We start from the raw sequence: 12,416 nt of genomic DNA, 5'->3' as shown, positions 1-12,416 counted from the left end.
AAATAAACGCCTGCTGGACCTACCGCTCACTGAAGCCTCCTTGGTGTGTGTGTTTGTAGCTCAGGGCTATAGACGAACCTACAGCTCGAGCACTGGCCAGTTTGGACCAGACTGGACTCCACATTGATCCACTTCACTGTAAACCTGAATGGATTTTTATTCACTATAATCAATAAATCTCTCTTATTCAATTAGACTAATCTGGGTTCTGTGAACATTATAGAGCATTATAGAGCGCCCTCTACGCTTCCTGTAGTGTATTACAGTCTGTCAGAATGAGCGTGTGGATCATATGATCATTATAGAGCATTATAGAGCGCCCCCTACGCTTCCTGTAGTGTATTACATTCTGTCAGAATGAGCGTGTGGATCATATAAACATTATAGAGCATTATAGGGCGCCCCCTACGCTTCCTGTAGTGTATTACAGTCTGTCAGAATGAGCGTGTGAATCATATGAACATTATAGAGCATTATAGAGCGCCCCCTACGCTTCCTGTAGTGTATTATAGTCTGTCAGAATGAGCGTGTGGATCATATGAACATTATAGAGCATTATAGAGCGCCCCCTACGCTTTCTGTAGTGTATTACATTCTGTCAGAATGAGCGTGTGGATCATATAAACATTATAGAGCATTATAGGGCGCCCCCTACGCTTCCTGTAGTGTATTACAGTCTGTCAGAATGAGCGTGTGGATCATATAAACATTATAGAGCATTATAGGGCGCCCCCTACTCTTCCTGTAGTGTATTACAGTCTGTCAGAATGAGCGTGTGAATCATATGAACATTATAGAGCATTATAGAGCGCCCCCTACGCTTCCTGTAGTGTATTATAGTCTGTCAGAATGAGCGTGTGGATCAAATGAACATTATAGAGCGCCCCCTACGCTTCCTGTAGTGTATTACAGTCTGTCAGCATGAGCGTGTGGATCATATGAACATATATTGGCGTGTTTCATTATTAGGACTAGTGTAAACACTCCATATAAATTCTTATGAACCAGCCAGAGCAGACAGATTCATGCAGGAATGACTGCATTGATGTGATTTTGTGTCATCAATCAATGTCAGGATCCTGCTGGTAGGAAGAAACCACCATGTACCTTCTGAAATGAGCACGAGCTGGCTTTGAATTGATTGGCCCAAATGCACATTAGAAGCAGAAGGCTTGCGTTGTAATGACGAGCCACTGCAGCATTAGCCTCCAGATTTGTTCTGATGGAGGAGGCAGCAGAAATATCATCCGTGCTAATAATTAGCTTCAGGCTTTAATGAGCCACTTGCTTCTCCCTCCCTTTTTAAGAGGAGGGTGCAACCTATGAGTCACCAAAGTGTGATTAAGTGTGTTTCTGAGTGTATTTGTATCCTAACAATTGCGAGGTGAAAACATGCTGCTTTTAGTTGGAGTTTGGATCACGGCCAAGTTGCAGTTATTTCTAACAAGACTAAAACTCTATAGTTGTGTTTGATCCAGACCGAGACCACCTCTTTTGATTGAACCAAATTTGACAAAAGTATTGTGACACCTACACAGCTTTTATACAGGAGCGCTCCTTCTAAACCCATATGCTGTATTAGTGTAGAGCTGGTCCTCCTTTGCTCTAAGCTCTACCAGCAGCAGCAGGTCTGGAGCTCTGCTGCAGTTACTGAGTCAGTTGGAGGCTTTTCTGCACTCTGCTCTGAGCTCAACACTCGGCCCTGACCCCGCTCTGTAACTTTACGTGGTCTGACAGACACTCGGTGGCTGAGCTGCTCTCTGTGAGCTGTTCCTCCTAAACTCTTCCACTGTTCAATAATAACACCACTCACAGCTGATGGAGGAAGATCTAGGAGGGAAGGTCTAAATTTCACCAGCTGACTTGTTGTTGGTGCAGTGGTGTCTCCTATTACATACAGAACCACGCTGGAGTTCAGTGAGCTCTTCAGAACCTCCCGTTCCTTCACTGGTGTGTGGAAGAAAGACAGACTGCAGGGCTAGGGGCTTGATTTTATACACCTGTAGCTGAATGGGACTGAATCAGACACCTGGATTTAGTGATTAAGTGTTTTTTGGTTTGAATAGGTGTGAAAACAGCCCCGGTTACTCTCCTTGTGAGGGATGTGAGGCTTCATGGAGTAAAAGTCAAGGTCATTTTCCGTCACCTATAAGGCTAACATCTACCATTTGCTAAAGCAGTGACCATATTTGCCTGATGTAATTGTGGGTGGTTTATCGTGTACAGTGATGACGCAGCAGGAGCTGAGCTTCATGTCCAGCAGCAGCACTTTCTGAGTAAAATCGGACGTTAAGGTTTACTGGCCTGAAAAGAGCAGTGAGTCAGTGCAGAGGAAACGGACACAGAGGATGAGTCACCAGCACTGTGTCACCTTCATACAGTCACTCAACACACACACACACACACACTCAGCCATCTTATAGACCCACATACACACACACACACACACACACCACATTGAAAGACATTCAGATGTGAAATATTTGTACAAGGTGAGAGTTTCCTTAGAAACCTGCAAGAGAGAACTTCTGTTTTAGAACACAAGGGCATAAAGGTGTGTGTGTGTGTGTGTGTGTGTGTGAGGGTGTGTGTGTGTGTTCGTCTGAAGGAGGTGGAGTCTTATAAGTACAATGACACACACCTACATGACTGATGATTGCTAACTAGGCCATGAGAGAGAGAGAGATGAAGAGAGACTAAATGGACAAAAGTATTGGGACACCTGTTCATTCATTGTTCCTTCTAAAATCAAGGGTATTAAAAAGAGCTTATCCTGATTTTGTTGAAGTTAAAACTACTGTCCAGGGAAGAAGACTTTCTACTAGATTTTGGAGGGACATTGCTGTGTAAATTTGATTGCATTCAGCGACAAGAGCATTAGTGAGGTCAGGATGTTGGATGATGATCACCACCCCACCTCACCATCCCCAACTCCCCATCTCATCCCATTCAAAAGTATTGGATGGGATGGAGCTCCGTCCATCATTCCAAAGAACACAACTCAATGCTGGAGGGGCTTTATAACCCCTCTAGACCACACCTGGCATTAGGCCCCATGGTGCCAGTAGACTCATGTTTATCTGCTCAAGGGAGTCCTATTCTATTGGCAGTACTTCTCTACAGGGACTAGAAAAACTGTGAGTGTGCATTTGCACATCTGTGTCAGCAATGGGAGCAACCTGAAGTAGCTGAAAGCATTTCTTTAGAAGGTGTCTTGAAAAATTGCTAAATTAATATCATAAACACTGATGGAAAAGCCATAAAAACGACAAGCTCAGGGGTTTTCTGGGTGGCTCAGGGGTCTGTTGCGCTGCCATTATGGCCCACAAGTGGGTCGAGAGTACGAACCCCGAGACGTGTTGCTTTGCCATCAGCAGCCGGAGTCTGAGAGACCACGATTGGCCTTGCTCTCTCTGGGTGGGTAGAACGCTTCCCTCTCTTCCCTCATTGATGTTAATCAATGTCGGCCAGAACAGAGGTCTGTTAGCTGGTGAGGTAAAGCTCTTATCTGTAAAATGGACACTGAACAGCCATAACATTAAAAACACAGACAGATAAGTGAAGTGAATAACATTGATGATCTGGTTCCAGTGGCTCCTGTCAAGGGGGTGGATATATTAGGCTGATGGAGGTGTTGAAGCAAGGTGCTTTTACAAGAAGCACACTGTGGATCTCCAAAACATCAGGCAGACTCAGTAGGACAACCAGTGAACTGGCGACAGGGTCGTGAGCATGCTAAGGTTAGTGTTGGTCCCTCCTTCAGAGGTCTTGTGGCCTCGTGGCTCCAGTGTAAAACTGAGGAAACCAAACGTTTCCCCACCAAACATCACTTTATCAATCACCACTGATCTGAACGTCGACATCACTTCCTCCATAGACACGTCTGCAGCGGCTGCACCCATCCTGACGTGTGTTTCTGGCTGTGGCTCTGAGTGGAGAGGGAATTTCCCTCTCAGGGCCGTTTTTTTTCTTTAGCTGTAAAATAATAAATGCGCTTCTTCCCTTTGATCAGCGTCTGGCCGCAGTTAGTGCTGCAGCTAACGCGCTTTAAATGAGCCTCATTAGAACGGACTGTTATTCAGGCCAAGCTGATAAAACAGCCAAGAGGCGGAGAACGAGCTGCTCAACACACACACATACACACACACTTAACACACTTAGCAGGCACTTTAACCTGTCTGGACAGTTCTGAGTTCTGAGACTGTTTCAGTTTGTTTTAGTGATATAAAAAATATGAAAAACAGGACATACATATTCCTCCTACAGGAGCTCCTATGACGCCCCTGCTAAACCCATAGGCTGTATTAGTATGGAGCTGGTTCTCCTTTGCTCTAAGCTCTACCAGCAGCAGCAGGTCTGGAGCTCTGCTGCAGTTACTGAGTCAGTTGGAGGCTTTTCTGCACTCTGCTCTGAGCTCAGCACTCGGCCCTGACCCCGCTCTGTAACTTTACGTGGTCTGACAGACACTCAGTGGCTGAGCTGCTCTCTGTGAGCTGTTCCTCCTAAACTCTTCCACTGTTCAATAATAACACCACTCACAGCTGATGGAGGAAGATCTAGGAGGGAGGAAATTTCACCAGCTGACTTGTTGTTGGTGGTGCAGCGGTGTCTCCTATTACATACAGAACCACGCTGGAGCTCAGTGAGCTCTGTAGAACCTCCCGTTCTTTCACTGATGTGTGGAGGAAAGGCAGACTGCAGGGCTAGAGGCTGGATTTTACACACCTGTCGCTGAATGGGACTGAATCAGACACCTGGATTTAGTGATTAAGAGGCGTGTCCCAATACTTTTGTCTATATAAAGTACACACTGTTATATAAGAGTAAGAAGGGGAGTTCTGGGTGAGACAAAATTAATTTAGAAGAAAAAAGGCAAAGAATGAGCTAATATCAGTCAGTCAGGCTGAACTGAGGTCAGTGTTACACCCTGATTACTGTAACACTGATGTAAGTTTGAGGCTGAGAGCTTATCAACGGCAGAGAGTGGAGTGTAGCTTAAACTGCAGCACTGCTGATTACAGAGCAGCTCCACCACAGCAGACAGAGCAGGGAAAGCGTGAAAGTTTGTGTGTGTGTGTGTGTGTGTGTGTGTGTGTGTGTGTGTGTTTGCTCAGATGCACCAGCAGCAGCTCTGAAGGTCAAGGACACACTCTCACTGTCTGATGTGCCCTCAATTACCCACAAACCATCTGTCCTGTCTCTCTCTTTGTCTCTCGCTTTCTCTCTCTCTCTCTCTCTCTCTCTCTCTCTCTCTCTCTCTCTCTCTTTTTCTTTCTCTCCTCTCTCTCTCTCTTTTTCTCTCTCCTCTCTCTCTCTCTCTCTCTCTCTCGCTCTCTTTCTCTCTACTCTGTCTCTCTCTCTCTCTCTCTCTCTCTCTTTCTCTCTTTCTCTCTACTCTGTCTTTGTCTCTCTCTCCTCTCCTCTCCTCTCTCTCTCTCTCTCTCTCTCTCTCTCTCTCTCTCTCTCTCTCTCTCTGACTTTGACACACACAGACGTTCCCAGTAGTGAGAGTCGTGTGGTGTGTGGTCACAAAACTAATTGGAGATGATAAGAAGCGAGTAATTGAATGTCAGTGCGGCTCCTCCTCTTCTACTACACTTTAACAGCATTCAGATCAGACTGAGTCGGATTAGGGTTCAGTAGATCAGGATCAGATCCACTGGACTACAGGGACGTTTTTCAGACAGAACTGGTCTCACCCACTGGAGGACGTGATTGGATGATTCATCGGTCAGTTCTTAATCACAGCATGGTGGCAGTTAGTTTGCTAGACCTGTTATGTTGTTGTGGTTGGTGTGGCGCAACAGATAACACCACTACCTGCCACTGAGCTGCGGCACCCTGTGGGAGACTGGGGTTCGATTGCCAGTCTGGGTGGCTATGCTGCGCTACACCAATAAGAGTCCTTGGGCAAGACTCCTAACACTACGCTGACCCACCTCTGTAATACCAGTAACCTTGTAAGTCGCTCTGGATAAGAGCGTCTGCTAAATGCCATAAATGTAAATGTAAGTTCTGACCGTCCTGACCAATGGGGGAGCTAGATTAGCTGTATCCACCCAGGTACTACAGAGGGAACAATCCTGATTGGACAGTTTTCTGTTTTCACTAATTGAATTATTTTGTTGCCACCAGAACTGAACAACTCCAGTAAGACTAGTAGTGCAGTTCTACCGGGTTAAGCTGTTCCTTGTAATGGCAGCTTCCACTGACTGTAACAGGGAGAATTTGGTGGAACTGCACTACGAGACCCTGTCTCCAGAACTGCTGTGTGACGCTGCATAACCCATAGAGTCATACTAGTGTAAAATCCTGTAGTGTTACTCTACCGCCTCAGCCCACAGGCTTCTCTGCCTTCAGATAGCTGATGAGAGCTTCTGGGGCTCTCAGCTTGTCCACAAATGCATGTGTACAGCCGTCCATAATACTGCTTTAAAACCACATACACTATATTGACAAAAGTATTGGGACACCTGCTCATGTATTGTTTCTTCTAAAATCAAAGGCATTAAAAAGAGCTGATCCTGCTTTTGTTGGAGTAACTGTCTCTACTGTCCAGTGAGGAAGGCTTCCTACTAGATTTTGAAGGAGCACACAGGAGAATCCTGTGAGGATTCGATTATATTCAGAAACAAGAGCACTTGCCAAGTCAGGATGATCACTACCCACCTCCCCAACTCGCCGTCATTTCAGAGAACACAGTTCCCCTCTCGTGGTACTTCTCTACCGGGACTAGACAAGCTATGTGTTTTTGTGCATCTGTGCACACAATGGGTGCAACCTAAAGTAGCTAAATGTATTAATTAGAAGGGGTGTCCACAAACATTTGGACATATAGTGTATGTGTTTTGTAATTCTCAGAAATCATTAGGGCCTTTTTTTTAGTCAGTACCTGTTTTGGGTTTGGGCTGATTAGTGGAGTCAGTATGGCCACTGTCTCCCAGGATGTAGCTTTAGTGATTATCAGAGGAGGACAGTGGACTGAGAGAGAGAGAGAGAGAGAGAGAGAGAGAGAGAGATTGAGGGGTACACAGTCGTACATCAGCACAGTGTCATTGCACAACCGTGACCTGCAAATTATATAAGCCCAGTTTGACCCAGCTACTTTTTCCTAGCTAGTAGCTTTCTTAGCTTTTTTTATTACTCTCTCTCTCTCTCTCTCTCTCTCTCTCTCTCTCTCTCTCTCTCTCTCTCGTTCTCTTTTTTTTGCTCACTCCCTCTCTCCATCTCTTTTATCTCTTGCTTGGATGGCTATACCTTCTATACCCCTATTCATTCTGATATATTTTGTGTAACCCAGACTGGTTTCATGACAACAGATCTATTGTGTGAAGAGTCCAGAACCAGTGATCAGCTGCTTCTTTGAACCCCGTGGCTGAACCCCGTGAGGTCACGCCTGTTGGTGTGTGCACATTTTTCACAGAGCATGACATTTTCTCCCGGACACGCCATCTCCTCAAAACCAAAGACCAGAAACCTCACTTTCACACCACTTTACTGTTCATTACTGCTCAGGCCAAGGCACTGTTCTAGAGTTCTGGAGGACACAACACTGTTTTGAAGGCCACAGCACTGTTGTGAAGTTCTGAAGTCCACACCACTGTTCTGAAAGTCACAGCAGTGTGCTAGAGTTCTGGAGTCCTCAGCACTGTTCTGGAGACCACAGCACTGTTCTGGAGTTCTGGAGTCCATAGCACTGTTCTGGAGTTCTGGAGTCCACAGCACTGTTCTGTATTCCACAACACTGTTCTGGAGTCCACAACACTGTTCTGAAAGTCACAGCAGTGTGCTAGAGTTCTGGAGTCCACAGCACTGTTCTGTAGTCCACAACACTGTTCTGGAGTTCTGGAGTCCACAGCACTGTTCTGGAGTTCTGGAGTCCACAGCACTGTTCTGTAGTCCACAACACTGTTCTGGAGTTCTGGAGTCCACAGCACTGTTCTGGAGTTCTGGAGTCCACAGCACTGTTCTGTAGTCCACAACACTGTTCTGTAGTCCACAACACTGTTCTGGAGTTCTGGAGTCCACAACACTGTTCTGTAGTCCACAACACTGTTCTGTAGTCCACACCACTGTTCAATAGTCTACAGCACTGTTCTGTAGTCCACAACACGGTTCTGGAGTTCTGGAGTCCACAGCACTGTTCTGGAGTCCACAACACTGTTCTGGAGTTCTGGAGTCCACAGCACTGTTCTGGAGTCCACAACACTGTTCTGTTCTAGAGAAGAGCTTCTGCTGAACACCGTAAATGTAAATGTAGAACTCTGGAGATCACAGCACTGTTCTGAAGTTGGAGATCTGTTCTGGAGGCCACAGCGCAGTTTTAGAGATCTGGAGACCACAGCACTGTTCTGAAGTTGGAGATCTGTTTTGGAGGCCACATCACTGTTCTGGAGACCACAGCACTGTTCTGGAGTCCACAGCACTGTTCTGGCGACCACAGCACTGTTCTGGAGACCACAGCACTGTTCTGAGGTTGGAGATCTGTTCTGGAGGCCACAGTGCAGTTTTAGAGATCTGGAGACCACAGCACTGCTCTGGAGTCCACAGCACTGTAGGTTTAGGGCATCCTTGCTGTTATAGACTAAATCAGTTCATAACCTGATTGTCTGATCCATCTTTAAACACCCCTCCCCACTCCCACCCCACCAAGCCAAAGACCTGGGGTAGGAAATCCTAGGCCTAATATATCTGCTAACGTTTCACCTTTTTTTTTTTTTTGAATCCCACCGAGCTGAAGATTTTTCGTGTTTCTTGCACAGAGTTGCTTTTGTAGTGTTTCAGAGGTGGGCTCATAAATTCTCTGCAACAGATGGGCTACAGTCTGTAATTGGCCACCTGTATAGTGACCATGTAATGTATGACTCCCTAATAAAGTGGATGCTGGAGTGCGTCTAGTGTTACTGTTGCTGGTGTTGATGTATTGTGCCCTTGTTCACCCCAGTGCGATTCAGTGGAAACTAATTTCCCCATAGGGACAGTGCAGTTCCTCCTACTCCAGTGCTGCAGCAGGCTTGCGTGACACATGCCAGCTGAGAGTGCAAGAGGGACTTTGCCCACGAGGTGAATCAGCCCCAATTCCCTCACGCTGGATGATTCCCTCACGCTGGATGATTCTCCAGACCCCCTGCTGTATTCGCCACTGTCCCTCTCCCACGGCCTCCACCGCGTCTGCCGTCAGAGGGAAATGATGACAGGTTAAAATGCTGAATTGGCTCTTATGTCCCTCATAGGTTTGACAGAGACTTTTCCTCTGTGTTTACTGGACTGTACCTATCACACACACACACACACACACACACACACACTTCCTCGCATATGCCCAGGCATTTCTACAGCAACCAATAGACAGGATGTTTGGTGTCTAAGGTTCGATTCTTTAGTTTTACACTGGGGCTATGAGGCTAATGTTGCTAACAAGAAATTGAAGCTTATGTACACCAATTAGCATGGTGCTAACTGCTTGCCTAAATCATCACACACTCCAAAAACTGGGTAAGACTTGTATTCTTGAGAAAGATCCTAACAGGAAGCCTAGATTTAGATCAGACAGGTCTTGTGGGGTGTTCCCGGTATGCAGTTTGAATGCATCAAGGAAGGTCAAGGGGTCAAGGTGATGCTCATGGATGCCTCACTTCGCAACTTGCAGGACTTAAAGGAACGTAAAGGTTCCAGGTACCACAGTACACCTTCAGAGGTCTCGTGAAGTCCCAGCCCCTTTGATCTATAACCGCTGTATGAAGAGTTTAGAAGCTTCCAGCACGTACGCAAGACCGAGCACAAGACAGACCCCCTCCTGAGTGTGTGTGCTGTGCTTGCGTGTGTGTGTGTGTGTAGGCCGCTGTAGATGGTAGGCATGCTGTTTAGCGTGCTGTGATGTGAGAGTTACTGAGGGAGTGCCTCGGCCGGAGACAGCGAGTGGGCGTTAATGAGTAACTGTTTATCTATTCTTAGAGATTTACCAGCAGGATATGCGAAGTGCTGATACTGCAACCAAAAACACAGCAGGTGTTCACACACATTTCATACGGCTTACTTTACCATGTAGCTGATCATCTGAACCTGGGCCAGGATTCAGCGTTTGGCAGTGTCAGTGGACCTGATTGTGTAAATGGCGTGTGGTGAAATACCAATTACACCTGGCTTCTAATGGTGACACACCTGAATCAGCAATTATCAGTCACTTCCTGAGCTGCTGATCTGGTGTGGTGGAGCAGCAGTTACACCATGACTCCACATGTAGAGCTTGTAGAAGCTTCAGATATCAAAGACAGTAAAGCTCTCCTTGTCCATGATGCGCTTTAGCCTTGCTGCAGCCGCAATTCTCTCTTCCACAGGAGCTCAACTCCTGTGTGAGGTTAAAAACAGAACTACCTGCATTTATATCCCGTCCAGATTTACAGCCCTGTGTTTTTACAGGTAGATGTTGCCTCTTTTTGGGAAAAAATGTTTTTTGATTGCTCCAAAAGCCTCCAGAAGATACAGTATTGAAAAAAAATCATGAACCAACATTTTTAAAATGTTCAACAAAAACAAAAACTTTCCAGAACAAAAACAGTCCAGAAAAAAAAACTTTTCAGAATAAAAATAAATCCTTAAAAAATCCAGAGCAAAGTTTCCAAAAGAAAACATTTCCAGAAAAAAAACATGAAATTAAAATCTTTCTGAATTGTGAGAAGAAACTTGTTTACTCTGACTAGAATAAGATTCAGCTTGTTGTGAACGTGATCGTGTGACAGTGTGATGTAGCCCTCCGTATCCTAACCTCTCGTCCTGTGGTCGTTCCTCTACTGCAGCGTTACTGATTGTGATCATGTGACTTTTTCCCCTGTTTCTCTCCATGTGGTCATCTTCCCTGACTGCACTCTCCTGTGATGGTCACTCCTCACTCTTCCTTTCTTCATCTCCCTCCGGAACAAGGTAAGAGACCTACTTTCTCTAATGGAACTGGAGCAAAGCACACACACACACACACACACACACACACACACACAGATATGTCTGTAGAGTCTGTAGGCTCCTGTAGCTCCTGGGTTGTGGGGGGAAGGGCATGTCGTGTGTGAACAGGAGCACTGCCCAGGTGGACAGGTGCTGGAGCTGAGCTGATGTGGACGTTCTGTCTGTTATCTGTCCGGTAGAGTTCATGCATTTCGACAACAAGTCCGACGAGGCCCGGGATAAGTTCACTCTCTCCCTTCCTGTCTGTCTCTCACGCTCTTGGGCAAGGTTCTCTCGCGCTTTCACTTTCTTGCTTGTCTCTCGCGCTTTTGGAATTGCGCTCTCACCCTCTTTCTTTCTCCTACACTCACAAATCCAGTCTCTCCCTCCCTGTCTGTCTCTCGCGCTCTTGGATGTGTGCTCTCTCCCTCTTTCTTTCTCCTACACTCACAAATCCAGTCTCTCCCTCCCTGTCTGTCTCTCGCGCTCTTGGATGTGCGCTCGCTCACTCTGTCTTTCTCCTGCATTCACGAATACACTCTCTCCCTCTCTGTCTGTCTCTCTCTCTAGGGCAGGTTTTCTCCCACTTTCTCTTTCTTGCTATCTCACAAATCCAGACTCTCCCTCCCTGTCTGTCTCTCGCGCTTTTGGAATTGCGCTCTCTCCCACTTTCTCTTTCTTGTTACCTCCCTCCCTGTCTGTCTCTTGGGCAGTTTCTCTCCTGCTTTCACTTTCTCGCTCTCTCGCAAATGTGCTCTCTCTCCCTCTCATTCTCTCACATGCACACTCAGTCTCTCTGTTTTTTTTGTCAGACTGTTGTCAGTATTGGGCCTGATCAGGTCGAGTGGTCGGGTATGGCTTGGGTTTGGGCTTCCTTTCACGGCTCTGTAGACCTCCAAGGAGGGTACAGAAAAAAAAAGTGCACAAAGTGATGTGATAGGAGAACCCCTTTGTGGTTCTCTAAATTGTAAGAGGTTTGAAGAACCTTCATACAGTGTACAGGTTCTGTACCAATGGTTCTTCGTGGTTCTTTTAAGGAGAGCATTTGAAACCATTTGAAAAAGGTTCTTCAGAAAACTTCTCCTTGAAAGAACCACTAAGAACCATTGGTACAGAAGAGCTTCACCAGATAGATGGTTCACAGTTTGAACATCTGTAGATCCTCCACAGGGGGATAAAGTGAACCATGGACTGTGTTTATATATGTAGAAATGATGTACATATGGCTTGTGTGTGTGTGTGTGTGTGTGTGTGTGTGTGTGTGTGTGTGTGTGTGTGTGTAATTTGGTGTGTCTGTAGTTGAGCTTGAGGTGTGAGTAATGCTCAGCACTGCTCCCATCTGCACCGTGCTTTTCTCTTTTCAGCAGTGCTGCTCTGCCCTCTTGTGGCAAAGAGGGGATGTACAAACAGGGATTCGGTGGATCAGATTAGGGCTGTGTTCTTTATCTGAGTTTCTTAAGACAAATCGCCTGATGGGA

The 12,416-nt window shown here is 46.2% G+C and overlaps 2 protein-coding genes across 5 annotated transcripts in view; both read left to right on the top strand.

The window, feature by feature from the left end:
• rps16 (ribosomal protein S16) overlaps positions 1-12,416 on the top strand; it is a 329,498-nt gene that overhangs the window by 12,075 nt on the left and 305,007 nt on the right. The window lies entirely within an intron of this gene.
• Positions 1-12,416, top strand: part of ppfia2 (PTPRF interacting protein alpha 2) — a 206,791-nt gene that overhangs the window by 43,901 nt on the left and 150,474 nt on the right. The window contains exon 1 of one of the 4 annotated variants that reach the window (XM_072674094.1): positions 10,882-10,920. The exons of the other annotated variants lie outside the window; for them this stretch is intronic. The gene's annotated coding sequence lies outside the window, so the exon portion shown is untranslated. Of the gene's footprint in view, positions 1-10,881; positions 10,921-12,416 lie in introns of those variants that run through there. 4 annotated transcript variants of the gene reach the window in all.

This window comes from Salminus brasiliensis, chromosome 2 (genome assembly GCF_030463535.1).
Source record: "Salminus brasiliensis chromosome 2, fSalBra1.hap2, whole genome shotgun sequence".
Lineage (NCBI taxonomy): Eukaryota > Metazoa > Chordata > Actinopteri > Characiformes > Bryconidae > Salminus > Salminus brasiliensis.
Note: the sequence above shows the minus strand (reverse complement) of the source record. Positions and strands in the feature narration are given on the sequence as shown.